At 37.4% G+C, this 12,319-nt stretch overlaps 1 non-coding gene across 1 annotated transcript; it reads right to left on the bottom strand.

Annotated features, from left to right (window-relative positions):
- Positions 1-6,679: 6,679 nt before the first annotated feature.
- Positions 6,680-6,786, bottom strand: LOC119058041 (U6 spliceosomal RNA). Its single transcript, XR_005084185.2, has one exon. It is a non-coding gene; the product is annotated as a U6 spliceosomal RNA (small nuclear RNA).
- Positions 6,787-12,319: the final 5,533 nt, after the last annotated feature.

The following is a 12,319-nucleotide window of genomic DNA, read 5'->3' as shown; positions in this document are numbered from 1 at the left end:
TGTCAGCTGGCCTCCTATGGTGCATCTCTCCTGCTTCTGTCTCAAATTGGACTTGGCTTCAAAAGCACTGGAAGAAAGAATATCCCTTGTGGAATGCTATCTGGACTGACATCTATCTTGGGGTGACACAGTGGTATGACCTGCCCAAGCCATTAAGCAGCTACACCATATGGGATGGCTCATGGTGGCTCACAGCTGAGGCTGTGGAGCTGGCTGAACCAGCTCCCTTTGCATTGAGAACTCCAAAGGACAAGCCCTGGTGGGCTGGACTCTAATGGGTCTGTGTTCTTGGACATTGCTGGAAGGTACAGAATTATGTGTGGGCTGTAGTTGCTACTGGGACCCTCTGGGTGGGTGGCCCACATGAGTGGCCTTACTTGTATGGGAATTGGACTGGCCATCGTGCCCAGGTGTGGCCTGATTACCTGTATTTGACTGTGTGCTATTGAAGCTTGTACTGTTGGTTCAGTAATGCTTGTGTTTTTGTTTGCTTGTTATTGTAGCATATACTACTATTGTGGGTTATGGGTGCAGGGCTCTGCCCTCCTTGCCAAGGGAACCTCTCAGAAGACATTCTAGTGTAGATTTTAAGGTGAGGAACTCAGAAGGGGTGGATGGTAGGGTAAGTGGAGGCAGTCTGGATTCCTCACACAGGTGTCTGGGTAACTAAGGAAAGCAGTGTTCCCTTAGCCTTGGAGGGACCTGATAAAAAGTGTTCCCATAGCCTTGAGACTGGGTCCAATAAACTGTTCCCATATAACAGGAAGTGGGCTTGCATGCACAGAATTATGTTATGTTATGTAATATTCTGGCAGTTTTCTCACTTTTTTCCCCTCCAGTAATTAAACAGGTAGGAACTCCCTGCTGGTGGTGATGATGATGAGACACACAAAAGAGGACAGGTGCCACTATGGGTGCCATGTGGGGGAGCAAGGGCAACTATGTGTGACATGTAAGGAGACAAGCAGCTTGCAATGTGTGTGGCTCACCCTCCCATGAATAAAGGCATCCCAACATCTCTGTGAATATTATTCTGTCTGCGCAAATACCATGGACCTGCCCAGCCTTGAAAGGTCACAACACACTTTTGTGTTTAGTATTTGCTGGACTCACTTTGTTTTGTATTAATGTTTTATATTTATTTATAAACTGATATGCCCATTGTCTCAAAGACCATGTATTATTTTATTATGGAGGGAATGTAGTTTCATTAATTCATTCAACTGAGCAATCACTATGTTTCATGCACTGAGTTAAAGTGCTGGAGATATGGTTATGAATGGCCATATCACCAGTCCTTAGTATAAGTAGGGAAGACAGACAGACAGACTTAATGCCTTTGTGAAGGAGGGCTGGGAAGAAAGATCTGATGAAGTGACATAGTGAGTCTCATGAATCTGAGGAAAAATCACTCCAGGCAGAAGGACTGACACCCACAGAGATCCTGAAATGAAAATGCACTTGGCCAATTTGAGGAATAGCATGGTCAGTAGAGTTGGAGTAAGGTGATTAAAGAGAGACAACTGTACTAGAACAACAATAAAAATACACAAATGAGGGTTTTTTGTTTATTTAATTATTGTTCAAGTACAGTTTTCTGTTTTTTACTCCCATCCGAGCCCACCCCCCCTCCAGTGCTGCCACCCGCCTCCCATTTCCACCCCCCTTAGTTCTTGTCCATGTGTCCTTTATACTAGTTCCTGTAAATCCTTCCCCTTTTCCCTTTGAAATTCCCTCCCTTCTCTCCTCTGGTCACTGTCCCCTTGTTCTCTATTTCAGTGTCTTTGTTTTTTTTCTGCTTGCTTGTTTGTTTCATTGTTTAGCTTCCTGTTAAAGATGAGATCATATGGTATTTGTTTTTCAACCCCTGGCTTATTTCACTCAGCATAATACTTTCCAATTTCATCCAGGCTGTTGCAAAGGGTAGGAGTTCCTTCTTTCTTTCTGCTACATAGAATTCCATTGTGTATATGTACCACAATTTTTTGATCCATTCATTTACTGACAGGCACCTAGGTTGCTTCCAGCTCTTGGCTATTGTAAATTGTGCTGCTATGAACATTGGTGTGCATAGGTTCTTTTGAATTGGTGTTTTAGGGTTCTTAGGATATAATGCCAGAAGTGGAATTCCTAGATCAAAACACGGGTCCATTTTTAGTTTTTTTAGAAAATTCCATACTGTTTCCATAGTGGTTGTACCAGTCTGCAATCCCACCAACGGTGAACTAGAGTCTCCCTTTCTCCACAACCTCTCCAACGCTTGTTGTTTGTTGCTTTGTTTATGATAGCCATTCTGAATGGCATAAAGTGGTATTTCATGGTGGTTTTAATTTGCATCTCTCTGATAGCTAGTGATATTGAGCATATTTTCATGTGTCCCTGGATCTTCTGTATGTCCTCCTTGGAGAAGTGTCTGTTCAAGTCCTTTGCCCACTTTTTAATTGGGTTGCTTGTCTTCTTAGAGTGGAGTCATGTAAGTTCTTTGCATATTTTGGAGATTAAACCTTTGTCTGAGGTATCATGGGCAAATATGTTTTCCCATACAGTTGGATCCCTTTTTATTTTAATACTGTTTTCTTTAGCAGTGCAAAAGCTTTTAATTTTGATGAGATCCCATTTGCTTATTCTTTCCTTTATATCCTTTGTTCTGGGGGACGTATCAATAAAAAAGGTGCTGTGTGAAATATATGAGATTTTCTTGCCAATGTTCTCCTCTAGGACTTTAATGCTGTCATGGCTTATATTTAAGTCTTTTATCCACCTTGAATTTATGTTGGTGTATGGTGTAAGTTGGTGCTCGAGTTTCATTTTTTGCATGGAGCTGTCCAGTTCTCCCAACACCATTTGTTGAAGAGGCTATTATTAGTCCATTTTATGTTGCTGCCCCTTTTGTCGAAAATTAGTTGGCCATAGAGATTTGGGTTTATTTCTGGGCTCTCTGTTCTGTTCCATTGGTCTATGTGCCTGTTTTTATGCCAGTACCAGGCTGTTTTGATTACAGTGGCCTTGTAATACAGTTTGATATCAGGTACTGTGATCCCTCCTACTTTGTTCTTCTTTCTCAAAATTGCAGCTGCTATTCAGGGTTGTTTATGTTTCCATATGAACTTTTGAAGTGTTTGTTCTATATCTGTGAAGTATGTCATTGGTAATTTAATAGGTATTGCATTGAATCCGTAAATTGCTTTGGGTAGTATGGAAATTTTGATGATGTTAATTCTTCCAATCCATGAACATGATATATGTTTCAATTTGCTTGGGTCTTCCTTGGTTTCTTTCTTCAGTGTTATGTAGTTTTCTGCATACAGGTCTTTTGCCTGCTTGGTTAAGTTTATTCCTAGATATTTTATTTTTGTTTTTGCTATATCAAATGGGATTTTTTTTCTTGATTTCTGCTTTTTCTGTTTCATTGTTGTTGGTATACAAAAATGTCTTTGATTTCTGGATATTGACTTTGTAACCAGCTGTTCTGCCAAATTCATTTATTAGGTTGAGCAGTTTTGTGGAAGAGTCTATAGGATCTTCCATGTACACTATCATGTCATCTGCAAACAGTGACAGTTTTGTTTCCTCCTTTCTGATTTGGATGCCTTTTATTTCTTTTTCTTGTCAGATTGTTGTGGCTAAAACTTCCAATACTATATTGAATAGAAGTGATGAAAGTGGACATCCTTGTCTTGTTCCTGATCTTAGTGGAAAAGCTTTTAGTTTTTGCCCATTGAGTATGATGTTGGCTGTAGGTCTCTCATATATGTCCTTTATTATGTTGAGGAATGCTCCCTGTATTCCCACTTTGCTGAATGTTTTGATCATAAATGGGTGTTGTACCTTACCAAAAGCTTTTTTCTCATCTATTGATATGATTATGTGGTTTTTGTTTTTGCTTTTGTTTATGTGATGTATTACATTTACTAATTTGTGAATATTGAACCATGCTTGCATCCCTGGTATGAATCCCACTTGGTCATGGTGTATGATCTTTTTCATATATTGTTAAATGTGATTTGCCAATATTTTGTTGAGCATTTTACCATCTCTGTTCATCAGTGATATTGGCCTGAAGATTTCTTTCTTTGTTGTGTCTCTATCTGTTTTTGGAATTAGGATGATGCTGGCTTCATGAAAAGAGTTTGGGATTCTTCCATCATTTTGGATTTTTTGGAGTAGCCTGTGAAGAATAGGGGTTAGCTCTTCCTTAAATGCTTTGTATAATTCTTCTGTGAAACCATCTGGTCCAGGGCCTTTATGCTTTGGGAGATTTTTTATTACTGCTTCAATTTCATTTGCTGTTATTGGTCTATTCAGGCTTTCTGCTTCTTCTTCATTGAGTTTTGGAAGATTATATTTTTCTAGAAATGTTTCCGTTTCCCCTAGGTTTTCAAATTTCTTGGCATACAGTTCTTCATAATAATTTCTTACAATCCTTTGTATTTCTGTGGTATTAGTTGTAATCTCTCCTCTTTCATTTCTGATTGTGTTTATTTGTGTCTTCCCTCTTCTTTTCTTGATGAGCCTGCTTAAAGGCTTGTCTATTTTGTTTATCTTTTCAAAAAAAAAAACAGCTCCTGGATTCATTGATTTTTAAAATTGTACTTTTAGAATTGTACATTTAATTCTGCTTCGATCTTGCTTATTTCCTTTCTTCTACTTGCTCTTGGCTGTCTTTGTTGTTGTTCCTCAAGTTCTTGTTGGCATAGGGTTAGGTTGCTTGTTTGAAATGTTTCTTTTTTAGGTTGGCCTGTATTGCTATGAACTTCCCTCTCAGGACTGCCTTCGCTCTGTCCCATAAGTTTTTGGTTGTTGTGAGTTCATTTTCATTTGTTTCCAGTAACTTTTTGATTTCTTCCCGAATTTCATTCTTGACCCATTCATTGTTTAATAGCATGCTGTTCAATCTCTATGTTTTCGAGTGTTTTGGGGTTTTTCCTCTGGGCTTGGTTTCCAGTTTCATACCCTTGTGGCTGGAGAAAATAGTTGGTATGATTTTAATTTTCTTGATTTTTTTTAGGCTCATTTTATATCCTATCATGTGGTCTATCTTTGAAAATGTTCCATGTGCATTTGAAATGAATGTATATTTAGCTTTTTGGGGATGAAGGGCTTTATATATATTAGTTAAGTCCATTTCATCTAGGGTGTTGTTTAATGCTGAAATACCTTTGTTGATATTTTGTTTGGAAGATGTATCCATTTTTGACAGTGGGGTGTTAAAATCCCCTACTGTAATTGTGTTGCTGTCAATATCTTTTCTGAAGTCCTCCAAGATTTTCTTTATATATTTGTGTGCTCCTATGTTGGGTGCATATGTATTTATGATGTTGATGTCTTCTTGGTGGATTCTTCCCTTGAGTATTATGAAGTGACCTTCTGGGTCTCTCTTTATGGTCCTTTTTTTGAAGTCTATTTTGTCTGACATTAGTTTTGCTTCCCTGGCTTTATTTTCTTATGTGTTTTCTTGGAAGATTTCTTTCCAGCCCTTCACATTTAGTCTGTGTAGGTGTTTCACCTTGAGGTTGGTCTCTTGCAGGCAGCATATGTGTGGGTCATGCTTTCTTATCCATTCAGCTATTCTATGTCTTTTCATTGGAGCATTTAATCCATTTACGTTTAAGTTTATTACTAATAGGTACTTATTCATCGCCATTTTTGTACCCATGTTTTTATTTCCCTCTCTCTCTCTTTTCTTCATTTTCTTAAAGCAACTTTTTTAGTGTCTGTTTTGGAGCTGGTTTGGTGGAGGCATATTCTTTTAGAATTTTTTTTTTGTCTTTGAAGCTCTGTATTTGTCCTTCTATGTTGATTAAGTGCCTTGCTGGGTAAAGTAGCCTTGGTTGTAGGCCTCTGGTTCTCATTACTTAGAATATTTCTTGCCATTCTCTTCTTGCTTGGAGCATTTCCATTGGGAAGTCAGTAGCTAACCTTATTGGGGCTCTGTTGTATGTTACTTCTTTTATCTCCCTTGCTGACTTTTAGATTTTCTGTTTGTCTTGGAATTTTGCCATTTTAATGATGATGTGTCTTGAAGTGGGCCTCTTTGGGTTCCTCTTGACTGGGACTCTCTGTGATTCCTGGATTTGTGTGACTTTTTCTCTCATCAAATTAGGGAAGTTTTCTCTCATTTCTCTTTCAAATATGTTTTCTATCCCTTGTTCTTCTTCTTCTCCTTCTGGAATTCCTATTATTTGTATATTAGTATGTTTCATATTGTGTTGCATTTCTCTTAATCCCTCTTCATTCTTCCTGAACCTCTTTTCCTTTTCTTGCTCTTTTTGGGTGTTTTTTTCTTCTTTGTTTTCTAACTCAGTGATACGATCTTCTGCTTCATCAGTCCTACTTTTGATTGCTTCTACTGTGTTCTTCAGTTCAAAAATTGTATTCTTCATTTCTTCTTGGCCCTTACTGATAGTTTCTATTTCCTTTTTCATATTGATATAGTTTGCAGTGAGTTCATTTTACCTCCATTGGGGTTTCTGGTAGTTCATTGTGATCTCTTTGAACTTCCTGCTTTGAATTCAATATCTGATAGTTGACTTGCCTCTATTTCATCTAACATTCTTTTCGAGGCTTCCTCCTTTTCTTTGTTTTCAGGATTGTTTCTTTATCTTCCCATTTTTTTTTTATGAGACTCTTCTTGTTAGCCGCAGCTTCTTAAATTGATCTGTTCTCACTTCTTGGTTTTAAAAATATGGAATGCTTCACAAATTTGTGTGTCATCCTTGCGCAGGGGCCCTGCTAATCTTCTCAGTATCGTTCCAATTTTAGTGTATGTGCTGCCGAAGTGAGCATTGTATTTTCTAGTAACTCACTCTTTCTTTGCTGGTCAATTCCCTCAAAAGACGAACTTTTGTTGTCTAAATAATTCCCAGCAAAGTAAACTTGGGAAGGTGACTGACTGTGTGAAGTTTTACCAAAAAGAGCAATGAGAACCAATTTAAAGGTTAGGAAAATTTTACAAGGCCAGTGGAAATTAGTGGTTTCCCCTTTGCAATATCAAAGGTAGAAGAGATATAGAAAATTGCTCAAGTGAGGAAATATGAGATCTGTCTAGAAGGTATCCAGCCATGTAATATAAAAAATAGAGACATTTACTGAAAAAGATACAAGATACAAGAAACATTGTACGTAGGACAATGACACCTTAGTCCCTTTCAAGTTAGCACCTTAGCATCTCATACAGTTCTCTCATTACCATCTGCTGCAACATTTTATTTTCTTGAATCTCATACCTATTCTGATATCTCTTCCCTTTCAAAGGTGATTTTACTTTTAGGAAAAACCAGAAGTTATAGGGTGCCAAATCTTGGCTGTAGGGGAGCTCAGTCACCTGGGTGATTTGATGTTTTACCAAAAAACCTGCACTAGGCACCAGATGTGATGCATGAGCAAACATGTTTTTATGATAAAGCTGCCAATCACTAGTTGTCCATAGCTGCAGCCTTCTGAATCATCCAGTTTCTATGGAAGAATGTTTGAGCTTAGTGCTAAATTTGATGCAGATTCATTGCTCTACTCTCTCAGTCATTTTTAATGCAATGGCAACACAATACACATGCTCAGTCAAAGGTGTTTACCACCCCCACTGAATAGTACAGTGAAGTTGTCATAATTCACGCATGCGCTTTCCAATTAACTGTCTTTGGCTGCCATGTTGCATAGGTGTCGTGCAAATCATTCTCATTATATTAACAATAGCTGAACTTTTTCCAGGTAAACATTATAGATGCACATTTCATGTTATCAGCATTTTACCTTTTGTAGGTAGGCACAATTTGCTCATCCAGGTAAATTCAGTAAAAGATTCCATTGTTCAATTTTCCCCAGTACCAGAGAAAATTGTCCTACTAAAAAAGAGGGTCATCTAAAAAACTCCATTTCTAAAACCTGTACTATATTATTGTTTTTGCAAAATGATAGCATAAATCTATTAAAATAATACCCTCTGTGAATGAAATTCTGGCTATAAAAACCATTCAGTTTCTCTGTTCTTTGTAATGAACATAAACTTTGGGCGGTACTCATTTAGCATAAGATTACCAGCGTCTATTCAGAGCAGCTCCCAGGTCAAATCTGTGGCTGCCTATTCTCATTTTCCTGACATACTTAATCACTTTCCTTCCCATACACTGTTCATTTTCTTTGCTCTGTTAAGGTCCTGCTTCCAACTTTCTTGAAACTGCTTGGAGTATTTTGCATTTCCTATCTTTCTTCTGTAGATTTCTTAGTGGATTGTTGCAAAGCTCCTTTCCTGCTTTGCTTTCTCTTTGTTAACCCGTTGCTCACTTTCCTCTTCCACCAACAATCACAAATGTTTCTGCCCTCCAAGTAACCCAAATCAATCATCTATAAACCACTGGGGCACAAAAGTGCTCTTTCATATTTTCAAAGACTTAGCTTAACTCATTTTTTTATTCTTATGCTTCACATGAAATCCCACTATCCAGTCAACAACTTAGAGTTCACAAAAAGAATTTCAAAATGAGACATTTAGAAAATAGGTATAATAGGACATACAGGGTATTTAGAATGAGTCAGAGATAAAACTTTGAGGGTTTTTTTTTTACTTAGTCATGTTATAAATTTTAAGAGTTTATTTGAACAAAAATGTATTCAGATCAGGCTGCACCAAGGAGTGGTTAGAAGAACTCCATTGACTTCTGTACAGAAGGGACTGGAGAAAATTATTTGGAGAAAAGGAAATTATTTGATAGGCAATAGCTTAAGCAGTTGTCTTGTTTAGAAGAGCTTAGTTAGCTGTTTGCAATGGATTGCCCTTTTATTTTCATTTCTTAAACTTGAGGCATTTCAAGTTAAGATTTTGTAAGTTACTAAGGCATTAGAGCCATCTCAGTTGAATTAATTTAACAGTTCACCTCTTTTGGTCATTCTCTCATACATAAGAGGTTGACAAAAATTGGGGTATTAGTGTCATTCTCAGTCACCATCAGGGTTAAGTTGTTCTTGCTTCATTGTAAAACTTGTATGTTATTACGTCAGGAAGAACTGTTTTTGTTGTTCATTTTATTCATCTTATTTCTGTTTCTCCAAGTAAAGTGAGATCATCTGATGCACTGCTAATGGTTGTGAACACATACTTAAGACCCTTGAGGGAACTCCAGGGAGACAGCAATGACTTTGAGGAGGATAATACCATGAACCAAGCCAGTTGGTGTTAAATAAAACAAAGAATGTCTCTGAAGGCACATCAGCTGTTTTTAGCCAACTGCATTGTTTGCCACTGTCTTGTATTTGCAATAATATCAGAGATGTTAATTCAGGTATTGCAGAAGGTACTTGCTGTGGTGCAGACTTTTTCTTGTTCAGCAAATTAGCAATCTAAAACAATTCTTTACCTAAAATCACCTTACCAGAAAAGCCTAGGGTCTTTGTTGTGCAGCTATGGCCTTAGCACTTCATTCAGTAATAGTTGCTGAAATTAACGAGCATTGCCTTCCTATGCATTAACACAGAGAGAAAGTAACTATTAAAAAGGCAAGAGGAACAAAGGCTATATATTAGAGATGAATATCTTAATCTGAGATCTTGGGAAAGCTGTCCACATGAGAGTCATCTGCTTTTGGGGAGGAACCTTCTTAATCAATTTTAATTTTAGATCTCCAGCTAGTGTACAGTTCCAAGAGTTTGAAAGAGCCCTTTTTAATAGGGTGATATGGACCCAATGTTAAAGGCCTTGAAGTTTGGCTGCCATCTGGTTCTTTTCAGCAAGTTCGAGGACAGTCTTTGATCTTAGTGAGTCTAATGTAGGAGGTGGATGAAAATTGGAAATATTAGTTTGGAAAGTCATAGATGGATATTTAAGAAAACTAGAAGTATGGACCCAGTCCAGTTTACAAGTAGATAGCAAAATCTCAAAGACAGTGAACAGGACTAAAATTTAATATCTACAAGAGTGTACTATAATGTCCTATTTAAACAAAATGCTTCCTTTTTTAAAAAAATTCTTTTTCTTAAATTAATTAATTTATTTTTTAATTATTTTTCAACTACAGTATTCTTTCTTTTACTCCCTTCCCAGCCAACCACCCCATGTCCCCCACCTCCCCCCCTTTTCACCCCCCTTAGTTGTTGTTCATGTGTCCTTTATGCTAGTTCCTGTAAATCCTTCCCCTTTTTTCCCCTGAAATTCTTTCCCCTCTCCCCTCTGGTTGCTGTCCCCCTGTTCTCTATTTCAGTATCATTGTTTTTATTTTGCTTGCTTGTTTGTTTTGTTGTTAACTTCCTGTTAAAGGTTAGATCATATGGTATTTGTATTTCACCGCCTGGCTTATTTCACTCAGCATAATGCTTTCCAGTTCCATCCAAGCTGTTGCAAAGGGTAGTAGCTCCTTCTTTCTCTCTGCTGCATAGAATTCCATTGCGTATATGTACCATAATTTTTTGATCCATTCACTTACTGATGGACACCTAGGTTGCTTCCAGCTCTTGGCTATTGTAAATTGTGCTGCTATGAACACTGAGATGTGGAAAAAGCTTTTGATAAGGTACAACACCCATTTGTGATCAAAACACTCAGCAAAGTGGGAATAGAGGGAACATTCCTCAATATAATAAAGGCCATATATGAAAAACCTACAGCTAACATCATACTCAATGGGCAAAAACTAAAATCTTTTCCATTAAGATCAGGGGCAAGACAAGGATGTTCACTTTCACCACTTCTATTCAATATAGTACTGCAAGTTTTAGCCACAGCTATTAGACAAGAAAAGGAAATAAAAGGCACCCAAATCAGAAAGGAGGAAACAAAACTGTCACTGTTTGCAGATGACATGATAGTGTATATGGAAAATCCTATAGACTCTACTCAAAAACTGCTTGAACTAATAAATGAATTTGGTAAAACAGCAGGTTATAAAGTCAATATTCAAATTTTTTCTTATTTATTTGTTTGTTTATTTATTTATTTATTTATTGTTATTTGGGTACAGTTGTCCTGTTTTTTTCCCCATTGCTCTCCCCTACCCTGTCTCTCCCCACTTCCACAGTAGATCCCACACATTTTCCATTCCCATGGGTCCTCTCTTCATGTTCCTTTGCTTTTTTCTTCCCATTCATTTCCTCATTATTACCCTCACCCTTCAAAATTTTTCTTTCCAAAGTTGCTTCTATTTATATCAAAGTTAATCATAGTAAAACTAATTTGTTAACAAAATATGTTTAGTTTTATTAAATTTGGCCTCATTATTTACATAAGTGGATCAAGAATGATAATTGACCATATAGGCTTCTTTTAAGTTAGTTTTGCTGGAACTTTTCATATGGAATCCCAGATTGGACTTTTAAAAGTTTTCCCAAGGCTAGGAAACCAAAGCAAAGACTTACCATCAGGCATTACTTGGAATATCTGTTGATTTGGGTGAATTCCTCTTCTTCGAGGTCCCCAAATTTCAAAATGTTCCTGGGCCTGCCAGAAGTCATCTCAGTCACTCACCTGGTAGGGCTTGTAATGCTATAAGCAAGATGCCAGGTGGTTTTGTTGGTTCCATAAAGTCAAACTTAGTTCCTTAAAACCGTCAGGTCATATCTGATTTTATGCACATCATTTATGCACATGACATTCCAGTCAAAGTCTTGGTACTATAACCAATGTTTCCAATTGTGTCCCATTATGAAAAGAACTGATTCTAATTGGATTTATCAAATAATATATGGACATGAAAGTAAAAATATTTATTGAATTTCCAAATTCTGGGGGTATCAGGTAGGAAAAAATAAATGGTCTAATTCTGTTTACAAAGGTATACTTTGCCAAATTGCTGTAAGTCATAGCTTTAAAGAAAAGAGAGAAAAGTTTTTTTATACCTGAAAAACCATAACATTACAAAATCAACAAAGTTGCTACCAAAAATTATAATGACTGTCATCAGTTTATTCTATCAAATGTTATTCATTTTTATTCTGCTTCCATTTTTTTCAATTAGTGTTCTGGAAATTCTTACCCAGTTCAATGACATGATCTTGAATAGTTACCAAAAACTGTATCCTAAGACTTCCACCAAGATGGAGGCATAGGTGGGGATGCCGTGCCTTCTCACACAACCAAGTTTAGAGACAACTAAATATTAGCAACAGAAAACACACCCAGAACACAGAAAATTGAACTTTTCGGAAGTCTGTTAACAACAAATTCTTCAGCCTGACTAGTAAGGGGCGAAACCAGCAGCTGGTGCAGTGGGGTTGCACAGGAAAACTCGGTCAGATGGACTCAGGCGTGCAGAATCCAGGCGCAGGACTGGACCTAGTGAGAGACACAGCGACCTTGGGGAAACAGTGAGGGAGCAGGGCTGCGGGTTGACTGTGG

This window comes from Artibeus jamaicensis, unplaced genomic scaffold (genome assembly GCF_021234435.1).
Source record: "Artibeus jamaicensis isolate MK-2021 breed Jamaican fruit bat unplaced genomic scaffold, CSHL_Jam_final contig_311, whole genome shotgun sequence".
In the NCBI taxonomy this organism is placed as follows: domain Eukaryota; kingdom Metazoa; phylum Chordata; class Mammalia; order Chiroptera; family Phyllostomidae; genus Artibeus; species Artibeus jamaicensis.
Note: the sequence above shows the minus strand (reverse complement) of the source record. Positions and strands in the feature narration are given on the sequence as shown.